The 15169-nt window shown below is 42.7% G+C and overlaps 1 pseudogene; it reads right to left on the minus strand.

The window, feature by feature from the left end:
- Positions 1-13168: 13168 nt before the first annotated feature.
- On the minus strand, positions 13169-13893 carry LOC124526175 (60S ribosomal protein L12-like; annotated as a pseudogene).
- Positions 13894-15169: the final 1276 nt, after the last annotated feature.

Raw genomic sequence — 15169 nt, forward strand, 5'->3', positions numbered from 1 at the left:
CAACATGGATGAACCTTGAAGACCTTATGCTAAGTGAAAGAAGCCAGACACAAAAGAATAAATATTCTATGATTCCACTTATATGAGGTACCTAGAATAAGCAAATTCATAGAAATACAAAGTCAGTTAGAGGTTATCAGGGGCTGGAGGTAAACAGAGTTTCTGTTTGGGATAATTAAAACGCTTTGGAAACTGGGTGACTCAGTAAGGTTAAGTGTTGGACTTCAGCTCAGGTCATCATCTCACAATTCATAGGTTCGTGCCTCACATCAGGCTCTGTGTTGACAGTTCAGAGCCTGGAGCCTGCTTCAGATTCTGTGTCTCCCTCCCTCTCTGCCCCTCCCCGACTTGTGCTCTGTTTCTCAAGAATGAATAAATGTTAAAAAAAATTTTTTTAAACATTTTGGAAATAATGATACTGGTTGTACAACCCTATGAATGTAATTAATGCCATTGAATTATATGCTTAAAAATGGTGAAAGTTGGGGCACCTGGCTGGCTCAGTCGTTTAAGCATACGACTTCAGCTCAGGTCATGATCTCACAGTTCATGAGTTTGAGCCCAATGTTGGGCTCTGTGCTGACAGCTCAGACCTTGGAGCCTGCTTCAGATTCTATGTCTTCCTCTCTCTCTCTGCCCCTCCCCCACTCATGCTCTGTCTCTCTCTTTCTTTCAAAAATAACATTAAAAGTTTTTTTTTAATGGTGAAAATGGCATATTTTACAATAAAAAAATACAAGAAAGCAAATGGATGGGCAAGATCATATCAAGCACACACAAATATAAAGAAAGTAGGATCCCAAATACTAATTTCAGGCTAAACAGGATTCCAGGCCAAACAGGTTAAATGTGACAAAGAGGTTTAACTTTCAACGTTTATTTATTTTTGGGACAGAGAGAGACAGAGCATGAACGGGGGAGGGGCAGAGAGAGAGGGAGACACAGAATCGGAAACGGGCTCCAGGCTCTGAGCCATCAGCCCAGAGCCTGACGCGGGGCTCGAACTCACGGACCGTGAGATCGTGACCTGGCTGATGTCGGACGCTTAACCAGCTGCGCCACCCAGGCGCCCCCAAAGAGGTTTAACTTTGATAAAGGGTACAGTTTCCTTGAATATATAGCTATCATAAATCTTTGTGTAATAAAAAACACAGCATCAAAATATATAAAGCAAATGTGCACACACACACACACACACACACACATTAGTTATTATTAACCAGGGAAAAGATAATAGGGTTTCCTAATTAAGAAACAGCTGCCTTTTCCCATCTCCCCTGTCTTTGCCCCAACCCAAGAGAGAAAACAGAATAGAAGAATGGGGTATGTGAGGAGCAAACCCTTACTACCATCCCTCCACATTTACCAAAATCAGGATATTAGCATCAGTACATTATTACCATATAATCATCAGATCCTACTCACATTTCACAGAATGTCCCTTTTAGCAAAAAGAATCAGTTCAGCATCATGTGTTACTTTCAGTGATGAGTTTCTTGTCTTTTAGTCTCCTTCATTTTGGAACAGTTTCTTAGTCTTTCCTTGACTTTTATAACTGACATTTTTGATGATTATGGGTCAGTTATTTTGTAGAATATCTTGGGGGCCGTCTGATGTTTCCTCATATTTAGATTCAGGTTATGCCTTTTAGGTAGCGATTCACAGGAACAATGCTGTGATGATCTTCTCATTGCTATCTTTCAGGTGGCTTGGGATTCTGATCTGACCCATTGTTCATGAGGTTCATGTTGATCACGTGATTAAGGTGGTGTTTGCCAAGGTTTTTCATTGTAATTTGTGATTAATAAGTATTTTGTGGGGAAATATTTTGAGAGTGTGTAAATATCTCATTCCTCATTAAACTTTCAATTTATTCATTTCTTAATTTATGTCAGACTCATGCTTTCCTGTTTTATTCAGTAAGTTATAGTTTACTACTGTTTATTTTGGTGCCTAAATTGTCTCAGATTTGGTGTTCAGTAGCCCTTTTATGCTGGTTCCTGTGTCCTTTTTGACATGTCTCCATAATTCTTTGGGTACTTCCTTGCTTTCTAGCATGACAACGTGTTCCAGGCTCATCTTGCATGTTCTCTTTTTAATTTTATTTTAGAGAGAGAGAGCATGAGCAGGGGAGAGGAGCAGAGAGAGAGAGAGAGAGAGAGAGAGAGAGAGAGAGAACCTTAAGCAGGCTCCATACTCAGCATAAAGCCCAATGCAGGGCTCAATCCTACAGGGATCAAGACCTGAGGCAAAATCAAGAGTTGGATGCTCAACCGACTGAGCCACCCAGGAGGTTCCGTACTTTCCCTTTCTAAAACTGTAGTCAGCTATTTCTTTAAGGACTCTTATTTCTTTCAGTGGAGAATGGTATTTAGAAGCCAAGATCTGGGCATTAGGTGTCCTCATTGCTATTGGGGTATTGCTGTTCCCAGGCCCTTTCAGGAATTAGGGAATTAGCCTGGCCTCTCAACAGTAGGGTCTGCAATGGGGCTGAATGTGATAGAAATGGAAGAACATGCACTGAAGGAGCTTTTTTCTCAATCCCTTTTTACCCTATGAATGGAACAATTTAGGCAGAAACCTCCATTTGAGTCACCACTAAGGAGAAGACAAAAACCTCCTAGGTTACCACTGGCTATTAAAAATGCCATTTGACTATTCTACTCACCTTATTTACTCATCCAGCAGTGGCCGAATATCTTGTGTTAGATAAACTCTTTTCTCTTGTAGTTGACATTCATAGGACTAAAGGATGGCAGGCCTCCTCCCAGTGGGCATAGGGAAGTGGGGCAAAGGCAAGGGTGCTCCCATCAGGGAGCTCATGTTCCTCAGCAAGTCTCCATTCCAACCAGGAACAAAGAAAAGAAAGAAATTCCAGCTCTGAGGTTTCTGGTGCTCATTCCCATTTCAGGGAAGCTGTTGGGATCTGGGGGCCTACAGCACAACCAGGACCTGGAAGAAGCTCTGTATTGAAAATTCCAAAAGAAGCATAACTTTTCTAAGAAAGGGCCCTTTTGCTACCATAGGGATTTACCTGCAGACAATGTTATTGTTTTTTTTAAAGAAACAGTCTGTCCTTTGTCTCCCTTCCTTGTCCCCAGACCAGAACAAAGTAAGTTCTTCCCAGAGAGAGGAGGACAGGAAGAGGAAGGCTGTGACCTGGGGGAGAGGTCTGTCTTCATGCCTGAGTACCCTGGTAGTTACCTCCTTCTCCCATACTTCTGAGGAGCTGATACACCATTGATTGAAACTTTCCCATCTGTGCCTGCTGCATGGATCCGATGGCCGTTTTGAATTCAGACATCTCACCTAAGGAACTGCAGATAGGGACCTATTGCACCTTAATGCATTGCCTTTCTTGCATATTATGTAGTTGGCAGTCTCTCTCTCTCTCTCTCTCTCTCTCTCTCTCTCTCTCTCTCTCAATAGGTTTATTGACATATAATCCACATATCATCCAAGTTATCCACTTGAAGTGTGTACAATCCAATGGTTTTATGTGTAACCATCACGACAGGCAATATTAGAATATTTTTATCACCTCAAAAGAAGAAACTCTGTATCCTTTAGCTATCATTCCTTTTTTCCCCATCGGTCTGTCCTCTAGCCCTAAGCTACCACTAACCTACAATTGGTGCTATAGATTTCTCTATTCTGGACTTTCATATGAATGGAATTATATAGTATGTAGTCTTTTGTGACTGGTTTCTTTCACTTAGTATAATGTTTTCAAGGATTGTCCTTGTTGCAAGCATGTAGCAGTACTTCCTTTCTTTGTTACATCTCTGGAGCACGGTGAGCAGACCACATGTGGCTCCATGGAGTGGAGACCTCCAAGTTCAGGCTCCTGGTGAATGTTGTTGCTTTGTTTCCAGCTAGGGCATGGCTTATTCCAGAGCATTTCACTTGTTTCCTCTTTAAGTGGTGGGTGGACTAGAGACCTGTAACTTCTGGTAAATTCTTGCTGGCCTGTTGTGGATTGTCTTTGTATTATGTAGATAAGCACCTGCTCAAGGCCACAGTTACCACTTTGTTCTTGACATGGGACATCGGTCGGCTGTTTCCAGGCTTTCTGGATGCCCTTAGCCTGCTGTCATTCATGCTGCCTGTGGAGAGGATCTAAAGCTATTTGTAGTGTCTGCACATTTCTGAAGCTTTTCTGTGAGGTTCTATCTGAGTTCTACATTTTTCTTTAGCACTCTTAGGTAAGGAAATGTTCTAGACATGCTTGAACCTGCACATGTGTCCATGCTGTAACTGGAGTTTTAAACCAGTGATAGATTGACCTGGACTTTTTAGTAACTGAAAGTGACCGGAAAGCTTTGTAGTGTGTTCCAATGTCATTATGGGGTGGGAAGGAAAGATTTAATAGAATTTATTTGAAGGTAAGCAACTGGACCAAAACATAAAACCATTTTATGTTTATACCCTGCTGACATTAGACTGTTCAGTAAACTGGTTACACACTTAAGAACGTAGAGGCAGGGCACCTGGGTGGCTCAGTTGGTTAAGCACTTGACTTTGGCTCAGGTCATGATCTCACAGGCTGTGAGTCTGAGTCCTGCATCAGGCTCTCTGCTGTCAGTGTGGAGCCTGCTTTGGATCCTTTGTACCCCTCTCTCCCTGCCCCTCCCCCATTTGTGTTCATGTGTGTACATGTTCTCTCTCTCTCTCTCTCTCTCTCAAAAATAAACATCAAAAAAAAAAAGGGGGAAGAACATAGAGGCAAATTCCCACATAAAATAGCATTCAATCCAGTAGTATGTTAAAAGAGCAATACATTATGACCAAGTTGGTTTTATTTCAGGAATGTAAAAATGGCTCAGATTAGTAAATTCATTAATATAATATATCACAGCAACAGGTCAAAATAGAGATTTTGGCAAGAGCTCAGGTACCCGTTCACACAAGGCATTTTTACTCCCCTAACCCAGGTGCCAAACAGAAGTCGATAGGACAAGGGCAATGTCTGTTTGGGATGGCTATTGATGCTACTTTGAGAGAATTATGCTCAAAGAAGACATTTGGTTTTGGGATGGTGACAAGTGTGCTTCATGGAACTAAAAAGCCACATTGCTTCATTCTGTAACAGCAGAGGAAGTTCAGCCCTGAGGGAAAAATTTCTTGAGTGTGTCAGAGAGTACTGAAGTTCAAGGTGACAAGACTTCCATTTAAGAAACTCTTCAGGCTCCATCTGTAATTCTCAATGGGGTCTATCAAGGTGCTGCTAACACCTGGAAAGGGAAATCGCTAAAAATTGGAGCAGCAAAAAAATGTAGTTCAATGAAAATAAGACCAGACATTCTCAGGGCATCAGGGCAAACATTGGGCTCGGCTTCTAAACATCTCAGGACCACAAGTGATTTTGCTGTTTGATTCTTCAAGATGGCTCTCAGTCATGTATTTTTTTTTAAACAGTCCTATTAAGATAGAATTTATTTATAATATCACCAATTTGAAGCATACAATTTAATGGGTTTTGACAAATGTCTTCAGCTGTGCAACCACCACCACCACAATCAAGATAATAGAACTTTTCCATTGCCTAGAAGTTTCCTTGTGTTTCTTTGCAGCCAGTTCCCTTTACACGCACTCTGTCATAGGCAGCTGCTGATTTGTCTTCTAGATGTGTTTACTGTGGGTCTCTGGAGCTCTCTCTGTGTGGCTCCCTCATCTTTGGCTTTCTAATACTGCAGATTCTAGTTGGCTTTGCCTCCTTGAACTCTAATCTGTCCCTCAACTCAATAGGTCTGCTGCGCTCAGCGTGGGTCCTTCTCCCTGTGATGTGGCCTGACTCTAGGCAGTCAGGTAGGACAGCCATAGATCACCTCTCGTTTTTCCTGTAATCACAGTTCTGATTTTCCTGAGTTCAATATCTATAAATGATGCTTTACTCATTTTGGTGGTTTTTAGTTGCTTAGGCTAGGAGGGCAGTTTCTGTAGCAGTTAATCCTTTTTTTGAGAGAGAAAGAGAGAGAGAGAGAGAGAGAGAGGTGGAGGGGCAGAGAGAGAGGGAGAGAGAGAATCTTAGGCAGGCTCCATGTTCAGCGTGGAGCCCAACTCAGGGCTTGCTCCCATGACCCTCAGATCATGACCTAAGCTGAAATCAAGAGTCAGATACTCAGCCAACTGAGCCACTCAGGAACCTCTATGGCAGTTAATCCTTATGAACAGAAATGGAAGTGTTCTCATTCATGTTTGCTATTTGCCTGATGATCTCATGTTACCTGGAGTCCCCAGAAGAAAACGCTTCAGGTACATGGAGGCTGGTGGCCACTCCCTTGAGGGAGATGTACAGTAACCCATTGCTTTCTCAAGGCATGAAGAAATATATGAACACCTTTCAATGATAGTAATTCACTTTGAAATAATTTCAGATTCAGTGAAAAGTTATAAGACCAGTTGTACAAAGAGCTCCCATTGTTGTCAACTGCCCCAGCAAAGTCTCTGTTCTGTCTCTGGTCCAGGACCAATCCAGGCCAACATGGTTCTTTAGTCTCCTTCAATCTAGAGCAGTTCCCCCCCCCCCAATGCCCCCCGTCTTTCCTATTCATGCAATTCTCTGACAGTTTTAGAGGGGACAGGCCTTTCATTCTGGGGTGGGTTCCTTAGTCTGGGATGGTCTGATTCTACTTGTGTCCAGATTCAGGCCCTTTGCCCTAAAGAATAACAACAATATAATAATAGCTAATGAGCATTTACATGCCAGGCACATGCTAAGCATTTTACATATCTTAACATAATTTTCAAATGCTATGCATTAGGTACCATTAATTATTCCCTTTTACAGACGAGGAAACAGTATTTGTGGTAATAGTTTTGGAGCAGGACACATTAGACCCACCTATTCAGATCCACCTTCTTGAATACTTAAAATCTTTTACAGTTACTGCAAAATATAAAAAATAAAAAATAAAAACCTGTAAAAGACATTAGCCAAGGAAGAGTTAAAGGCAGTCAACAAAAGTGGTTTGGATTTTTTTTTTTAATTCTGTTTGTGGCAACTAATGACCCAGAGGTTCCATCTGATGCTTTAGTAGATAATGCACCTTAAAATCTCCAACAATTTTAAATTGGGTCAAAGACACTTATTTAAAGCCACCAAAGTTGTCAAAAATACACTCCACTAAACCTCATTATTTCTACCCATCTTAGTTCAGGTCATGAAAGGAAAATGAAAAGTAATGACTAAAAATGTCAACCCAGTCAAAGCCATCTGAAAATTTGCCAGTGCAAGGCCCAACCCCAAAGAGACCTAGAATATGATCTCTGTGTATAAAGAAAAAACCTACCACAGGCATTATTAAAATATGAGAACTAATGAAACAATTTTGATACTGGCCAAAAATTATGAGGCTAAAATATTTTCAAATACCCCTGAGAAAGACCATAATTTTCTCATGTATTAATTATAAATTAAGCACTGTCTATCAGTCTGTTTCAATTCTTAATGAGTATTTTTATCTGAGTTTCTTTTTATTAAATCTCTCTTGGGAGAGGAATGGTGGATTTACAGATATTTTACTACGGCCCATTTATTACGGGCCATTTGCTATGGTCATAAATTTTGTGGTTGAATGATGAGTGAGGAAGGAGTGAAGCAAGAAGTGGCTGGAGCCTGAGAAACAGGGTGAGATTAAAGGTGGGCTTGCACAGAAAACAAGTAGCTCTTCTATTGTGATACAGCTCAGAATGAGCTGTGAAAATACCACATTAAAAGGTCCTTTGAATGAAAAGAGCGGCACCAAAACGGACTGCTTCACCCATACACTTATCACAACATTCACTTCAGTTCACAGGATTTGTAGCACTCACAGGCATAATTCTGCCTGTGTTGGCTTCTTCTGAAGACCCTAAAAGCCATGGATTAGAATCCTGAGTTGGGCCAACATGCTGAACCAAGATCCTGAGCTAGTGAGTGAACCTAGCAGTCTGCCTGGCATCCAGCTCTCACTGAGGTTGGGGGTTCTCAATTCATCACTTAGGGAATGACTCTGCCTAAGTGATTAAAACTGTTTTTATGTTTTGTTTGTTGTGGGTGTATGTGTGTGCACTCTTGGTGCAATAAATAGAGATTAACAAAACTTTAAGGAAATCTTCAAAAGACAGTTAAATAGTAGTGGTGGGAGTGAGCAGAGGAAATACTAGTGTCCTGTTGGGAATGTGATTCCAGAAGTCACAAGCCTACCTGTTTGAGTTCATTATTTTGGTGGTTCAGCAATGTTTGGGAAAGTATGGCAAGAATAGCTGATTTCCCTTTCTTCTTCCCTGAGTTTTTTCTGAGCACATGGCTGCCCAGAAGAAAGATTTTATTTCCCAGACTTCCTTGCAACTAGTTATGGCTGTGTAATAAAGTTCTTCCCAATGGGGTATAAGCGATGTGTGCAACTTGGAGGTTGTACCCTAAAAGGCAAGGGGCATGTTCTCCCCTGCCCCTTCTACCTGGGCTAGGATATGGACATGTGGTTAGGCATCTTGGGCCAGGCATACAAGGGAGCCCCACGATGGCAGAGCAATAAGAAAGAAGACTGTGCCTCTGATAATGTGACAGCCAGAGCTGCCATACCAGCCCAGACTTTTTGTTTCTTAAGTTCATTTATTTTGAGAGAGAGAGAGAGAGAGAGAGAATGTGAGCCAGGTGGGGGGATGGAGGTTCAGAGAGAGGGAGAGACAGAATCCCAAGTAGGCGCCACACCATCAGCACAGCACCTGATATGGGGCTTGAACTCACAAACTGTGAGATCACCACCTCATGAGATCGTGACCTGAACTGAGATTATGAGTCGGACACTTAACCAACTGAGCCACTCAGGCATCCCCAGCCTGGACTTTTATACACAACAGAAATAAACTTTTCTTTTGTTTAAGCCATTGTTAGTTAGTCTGAACTTCTAACGCATGTATGTGGATCTATGTCTTAATACTGTAGGTAAGTCAAGGATTCATTGTAACTCTTTCCATGCTCAGCTCCATCACCAGGCTGTGAGCTCCTTCTGATGATATCTCCCTGTGTTTCCCTCCAGTTCCTAACGGTAACCCCAGCACTACCCTGGGCCCTGACACAGAATTGGTGCTTGTGAATATTTATTGTATGAGTGAATGAATGAATGAATGAATGTGCTGTGATGTAAACCAGCCTGTGGTGGGAGCTGTGATACATGAATCAGAAGAGCTATGGAGGGAGAGCTGCCTCCCAGTTCGGATTTATGTCTTAGGAATTTGTTGTGTTCACAGAAAACCAAAGTAACCACATAGTGATTGGTTTTCTTCATGTGGTGGAGGTCTGGGGGTAGGTGGTTTCTGAACTGGGTTTGGGGGTTCAGTGGTGTCAGACCTAAGTTTCTACCATTACTTAGCCTCTTTCTCTAGGTCACAAGATGGTAGCCAAACTCGAACTATCATGTCCATGTTTCAGGGAAGCACGAAGGTCAAAATGGTGAAAGGGAAAGCCAGCCAAGCTTGTGCCCTCCTAAAGGGCTCAGGCTGCTCCCAATAATTGCAGGGCCCCAGGACAAGAGTACAAAAGGAGACCCAGCTGCCATGTGTTTATCTATTTAAAAGCTGTAATTCGGGGCGCCTGGGTGGCGCAGTCGGTTAAGCGTCCGACTTCAGCCAGGTCACGATCTCGCGGTCCGTGAGTTCGAGCCCCGCGTCAGGCTCTGGGCTGATGGCTCAGAGCCTGGAGCCTGTTTCCGATTCTGTGTCTCCCTCTCTCTCTGCCCCTCCCCCATTCATGCTCTGTCTCTCTCTGTCCCAAAAATAAGTAAAAACGTTGAAAAAAAAAAAAATAAAAGCTGTAATTCAAGCCAACGTACTATTAAATAACATATATTCGTCTTCCTGCCTTGACAAATACACATTCAAAATGACAAAAATCAAGAATATATGTCAAGCTATAATTTTTATATGGCTGAAACTCAACAAATCACCAAAGACAATTGCATTTAATTATGACTGAACATATCTGGGTATACTGCTGATGAGCTGAAAAAGTCTGAATGAATAATAAAATCAAGGTACACATAATTCATAAGTTATTATATATTTATTTCATAAAATTTATTTTTCTTTCATCTCAACAAAATTCAATAATTATATTATCAAGAGTTTCACAAATTTGGATTCTATTGACAGTAAAGGTCTGAAGCAGAGTTTGGCAAACTGCAGGCCCACTGCCTGTTTTTGTAAATAAAGTTTTATTGGCACACAGCTATGCACATTCTTTTACATATTGTCCATGGCTGTTTTCATGTTAGAGCACCAGGGCTGAGAAGTTGTGACAGAAACTGAATGGCCCACAAGCCTAAAATATTTACTCTCTGTCTCTTTAAGTAAAAGTTTACCAACACTGATCTAAGGGATTAAAACATGAAATGTAATTATAGTGAAAGTATACAGGATTTGAGCATATTTCCATCTATAAGTGTAAGTTAAAAATTAGCATAAGTTAAAGTGAACATGAAAACCAACCATTTTTCATATACATTTTCTAGAAAAGTTATTTGTCTTCTAAAGAAGCCATAATTATCTAACAAATTGAAAGATAAAGTACAAATTATAACTCATGAAAAGTAACACCATTTAAATACATTTATTTTGGAAAATTTAATTAAATCCTATTAAATGTTTCTCTGAAAATAAAACTTGGCATGCTATCATTCAACATCCACATGATTGCCAAGGCACATGCTTTATATCATGCTTTGTGCACATTCTGTCTAGACCTGCATGTATGCAGATTTGAGAGTAATGTGAAGTGTTGAGGATGGCAACATGTTCTTCAGCTACCATGTACAACCGTTGTGAATGCCCTGCTAATAGTGAGTACTTCCAGGAAGGGGACTGGAGCTGGGAGAGAAGCAAGAAAATGGATGCTTGGCTCAACAGGGAAATGATATTTTGTTGTGTAAGAATCTAACATTCATTCTATGTGCTGGGAAGGAATTAACAAGGTAACTTGCTTTTTATATCACCTGAGCTCTTCTGCCATTCAGTCCTTCCTGATTACTGATGCAAGGACTCACTCATGTTACCTCAGGCTTCTAGGCCTGTGCTCCCCTAGTCCTTACCATGACTCCGGAGGTAGGACATGCTCCTCTGCTCTAAGCAGTAAGGAAACCGGGGCTCAGATGGATGAAATGGTTTGCTGGTACTCATTCAGATGTTAAGTGGGAGAGGCCCTTTATATGTTCAAGATGGGTGAGAGATGGATTTAGCAAAGAGCCGGTGTGGAGCAGGGGACAGAATTGCACTGGGTATGGGGAGACCTGTGTTTAGCCATGGCTCCATACAAACTTGTTGTAAGACTTCAGGCAAGTCACCACACCTCTCTGGGCCTCAGTTTCCACATAGTTACATGAAAGAATTGTAGGAGAGTATTTTCAGTCCTGATGTTCCATGACTCCAGGCAAGTGTGTGTGTGTGTATATATATATATATATACACACACACACACGTATGTACATATATATGTGTGTATATATATATGTACACACACACACACAGTAAAACCCTGGACTGTGAGTAACTTGTTCTGTGAGTGTTGCGCAAGATGAGCAAACATTTCTAATAAATTTTAACTTGATAAACGAGCGATGTCTTGCAATACAAGTAATAGGTGACACTGAATGTCACATGATCACAACTGAGCCAATGGTTCTTGAAATTTGCTTTGATATACGAGTGCTTTGGATTACAAGCATGTTTCAGGAACAAATTATGCTGGCAAATCAGAGTTTAAGCTCAGTGGTTTACTAAGACTTCAGGAACAATCAAGAAGGCAGGAGGCACCACTCTCCCCCCACCCCTTGCCCCTACTTCCTGCCTTTATGTCTACATTTTGCCTGGGGCCAAACAGGCTGGAGGGAGGCCCAACTTTGTCAGCAATGCTGAGGGGAGAAGAGAGTCAAGTAGTTAGCTAGGATGTGAAATTAGAGCATGAGAGAGTGCAGGGGAAGGGAAGACCCCCGGGGGGAAGTGTCTTCCCACTTCCAACATCCCTGAGATGCAACCTGGGATTGTTCTAGCTGTGAAATTTTGATGGCAAGGTTGGTTTTCACTGGCAGTCATATGTACCCAGGAAACAACCTGATTTCCTTCTAATACCTACTCCCAGTGGGCTGGTGGGTTCCTCACAGCAGTAGGCAGACAAAAGGCCTGAACTTAATGTCAGGAGTTCCAAATCTACCAACCTCCATAGTCACTGCCTCTCTGGGCTGCTGGGAAAATCGAACGTCCATTGTATTTTACTCAAGTGGCAAAGAAGACTCCCAATGGCTACTGTAGCTTCCATGCACCCTGACCTGAGTCTTGTGCTTTAGTCCCTTGCTACCCCTACTGTGGTCTGTGGCCTGGTAGCCTCGGCATCCCCTGGGAGCTCATTATAAGTGTAGAGTCTGCTGATTCATGTGCACACTCAAGTGTGAGAAGTTCCACTGCAGAGCCCATAGTTCCTCCCCACAGGGCTGAGGACCCACCTAGAGTCTGACTATTTCTGGATTTCCCTCTGGCATTTGCCATTTGGAGATTTCCTGCCCAAATGGACCAAGCCTACTTCCAGAACCTGTATTGGCCTCTTCTGCAAGGCTGTTGCACCTCTGGCCAAAAGGGGTGATCAAAGAGTGACTGTAAGAGTTGCCAAGGAGCTATTGGGGTGAAGTAGACCTTGGGCATGGGGGCTTGAAAGTCTATACTTGAGTGCACAAGACCCTCACGGTGCAGGATGGAGTCAGGGCAGGAGAGGTGGAAGGAAAGGGAGCAGGTGCTGTGGGCTACAAGACTCCCCTTTTACTTGTCCTGGGTCCTTCAGTTGTCAGAGATAGGCCTGTGTGACTTTTATGAAATAATGTTTCTAATTATAGGTTAGGTAGATATCTATGGCAGTCTATGATTCCATCCCCCCCTTTTTTTGTTGTTATTGAATGATCCTTTATTGAAATATTTTCCTTTGTAGATTTTTAAAAAACATCTATTTATTTAGTTAGTTATTTATTATGAATGGGGGAAGGGCAGAGAGAGAGGGTGGAAGAGAATCCCAAGGAGGCTCCATGCCCAACACAGAGCCCAACATGGGGTTCAATCCCATCACCATGAGATCATGACCTGAGCCAAACCAAGAGTTTGGACACTCAACCAACTGAGCCATTCAGGCATCCTTTCTCTGTAATTTTTAACTAGTTGGGAATTCCATTGCACCACTGTTGATGTCATCATCTGTGATGTCATAAGGGTGGTGGCCATCAACACTGTAGATTGGGCAGACCCAAGGATTTCTTTAATGGTTCCAGAGAGTTCTCTGGCTAAAGATAGGTGCTGCATCTGTCGGGCAATGTTGACAATCTCATCAAAAGTGATATTTCTGGAGCTCCTGGGTGGCTCAGTCAGTTAAGCATCTGACTTTTGATTTGGGCTCAGGTCATGATCTCACAGTTTGGAATTGAGCCCTGTGTGGGGCTCTGTGCTGACAACATGGTGCCTGCTTGGAGTTCTGTCTTCCTCTCTCTCTGCCCCTCCCCAACTCATGCACACACACACTCTCTCTCTCTTTCAAAATAAATAAATACATAAATAAATAAATGAATAAATAAATAAATAAAACATTTTTTTAAAAAGTGATATTTCCACTGTTATTAATGTTTTTCTGCTTCTTTCTGTCTCCTGGCAGTTCCTTGAGGGCTTTGATAATCAGGGCAGATGCAGAAAATACCACTTCAATTGGGCCTGTCTGTTCTGAACTGTCAGTTTCACTGTAATCCTCAGACCCTTATAATCACTGGTTGCCTCGGCAATGTCATCACCAACTGTTTTTGGAGACAGACCCAGGGGGCCAATCTTCAGGGGCAAGGCAGACATAGCACCAACTTCCCCACCAGTGCACCTCGGGTACATGACTTTGATCTCCTTGGTGTTAAACTAGGCAGAATGGTGGAGGCAACTGGTGTCAGATGAACCCAGATTTGGTATGACTGAAGACAGTTGCACCTTTGCCTCCTCCAAGCCAAAAGCCAAAAGTATGATTCCACTCTTAAGGTGGGCGTAGGTAAAAGGTTTCTTAGAGGAAAGTAGAATTGGAGCTGGGCTTTGACGGATGAGTAGGAGTTCAGCAGGTAGAGACTGAGGGGGATAGGACATATGAGCAAAGATGTAGAGGAAGATAAGTATGAGGCATTTGTGGGGAAAGTTGTACTTTATGCTGGAGTATCTTCAGTGTAGTGCCAGATCATTCAGGTGAGACTTTGGTGACAGGAAGTCCTCAAAGGTAATGAGAAGGGAAGCTGCAAGTAAGAGCAGTATTTTAGGAGGAACTTCAGATGGAAGTATGGGGAGTAAGTTGGAGAAGGGGAGAATATCGGCATGGAGACCTGTGTTTGACCTGATTTGAAGCAGAAACAGTGGAACTGGATGTAGAAGTGGATTCCAGGGATATCAGGCAGATGTCTGCCAGGACTTGGTGAGCAATTGGATGGAGGCACAGTGTGAGTGAGCAAGAGATGCCCTAAGTCTTTAAGCTGCCATGACTTAGGTGCCCTCACAAAGGTAGGAGATGTTGAGGCTGAGGTGCCCAGAATAGGGGTGGGGAGGCACCCAGGTGAGGAGCCCCAGAGTGGCCCAGTTGGGGGATATATTTGGAAGCCATCAGCAGGTAGATGACCAAAGGAGGGATGATAACATGAAAGGAGAGAGGTGAGGAAGACCCTGAGAGAGCAAAGGAGAAGACTGTCCTTTAGTCTGCACAGACAGGTGCTCAGAGATGAGGGCCTGGGAGGTCATCAGCAAAACCTGACCTCTCTTGTATTAGGGCACTAAAGAGGCTTCTAGTGCCACAAAGACAACCCTCACCTCCCTGGGGAGGATACCAGACTGGTCACAGAGGGGCACTTGTGATCTCTTGAGGGGGCTTGAGAGAGGGTGACTTGGAGGCACAGGTGCAGTTAATAGCTTCCCCCTGCCCCAGAAACCATCAGGGCTCTTTTGGCTACAAGGCACTGAAAACCCACCCAAAGTGAATGTATTGGCTCCTGTAGCTGGATATAGGGCTCAAATAATGTTATTAGGATGCATATCTTCCTTCCTTCCTTCCTTCCTTCCTTCCTTCCTTCCTTCCTTCCTTCCTTCCTTCCTTCCTTCCTTCCTCTCTTTCTCTTTATCTTTCTCTTTCTCTCTTTCTTTC

This window comes from Lynx rufus, unplaced genomic scaffold (genome assembly GCF_022079265.1).
Source record: "Lynx rufus isolate CCGP_SWC_20201006 ecotype Redwood Valley unplaced genomic scaffold, mLynRuf1.p SCAF_10, whole genome shotgun sequence".
Classification (NCBI taxonomy): domain Eukaryota; kingdom Metazoa; phylum Chordata; class Mammalia; order Carnivora; family Felidae; genus Lynx; species Lynx rufus.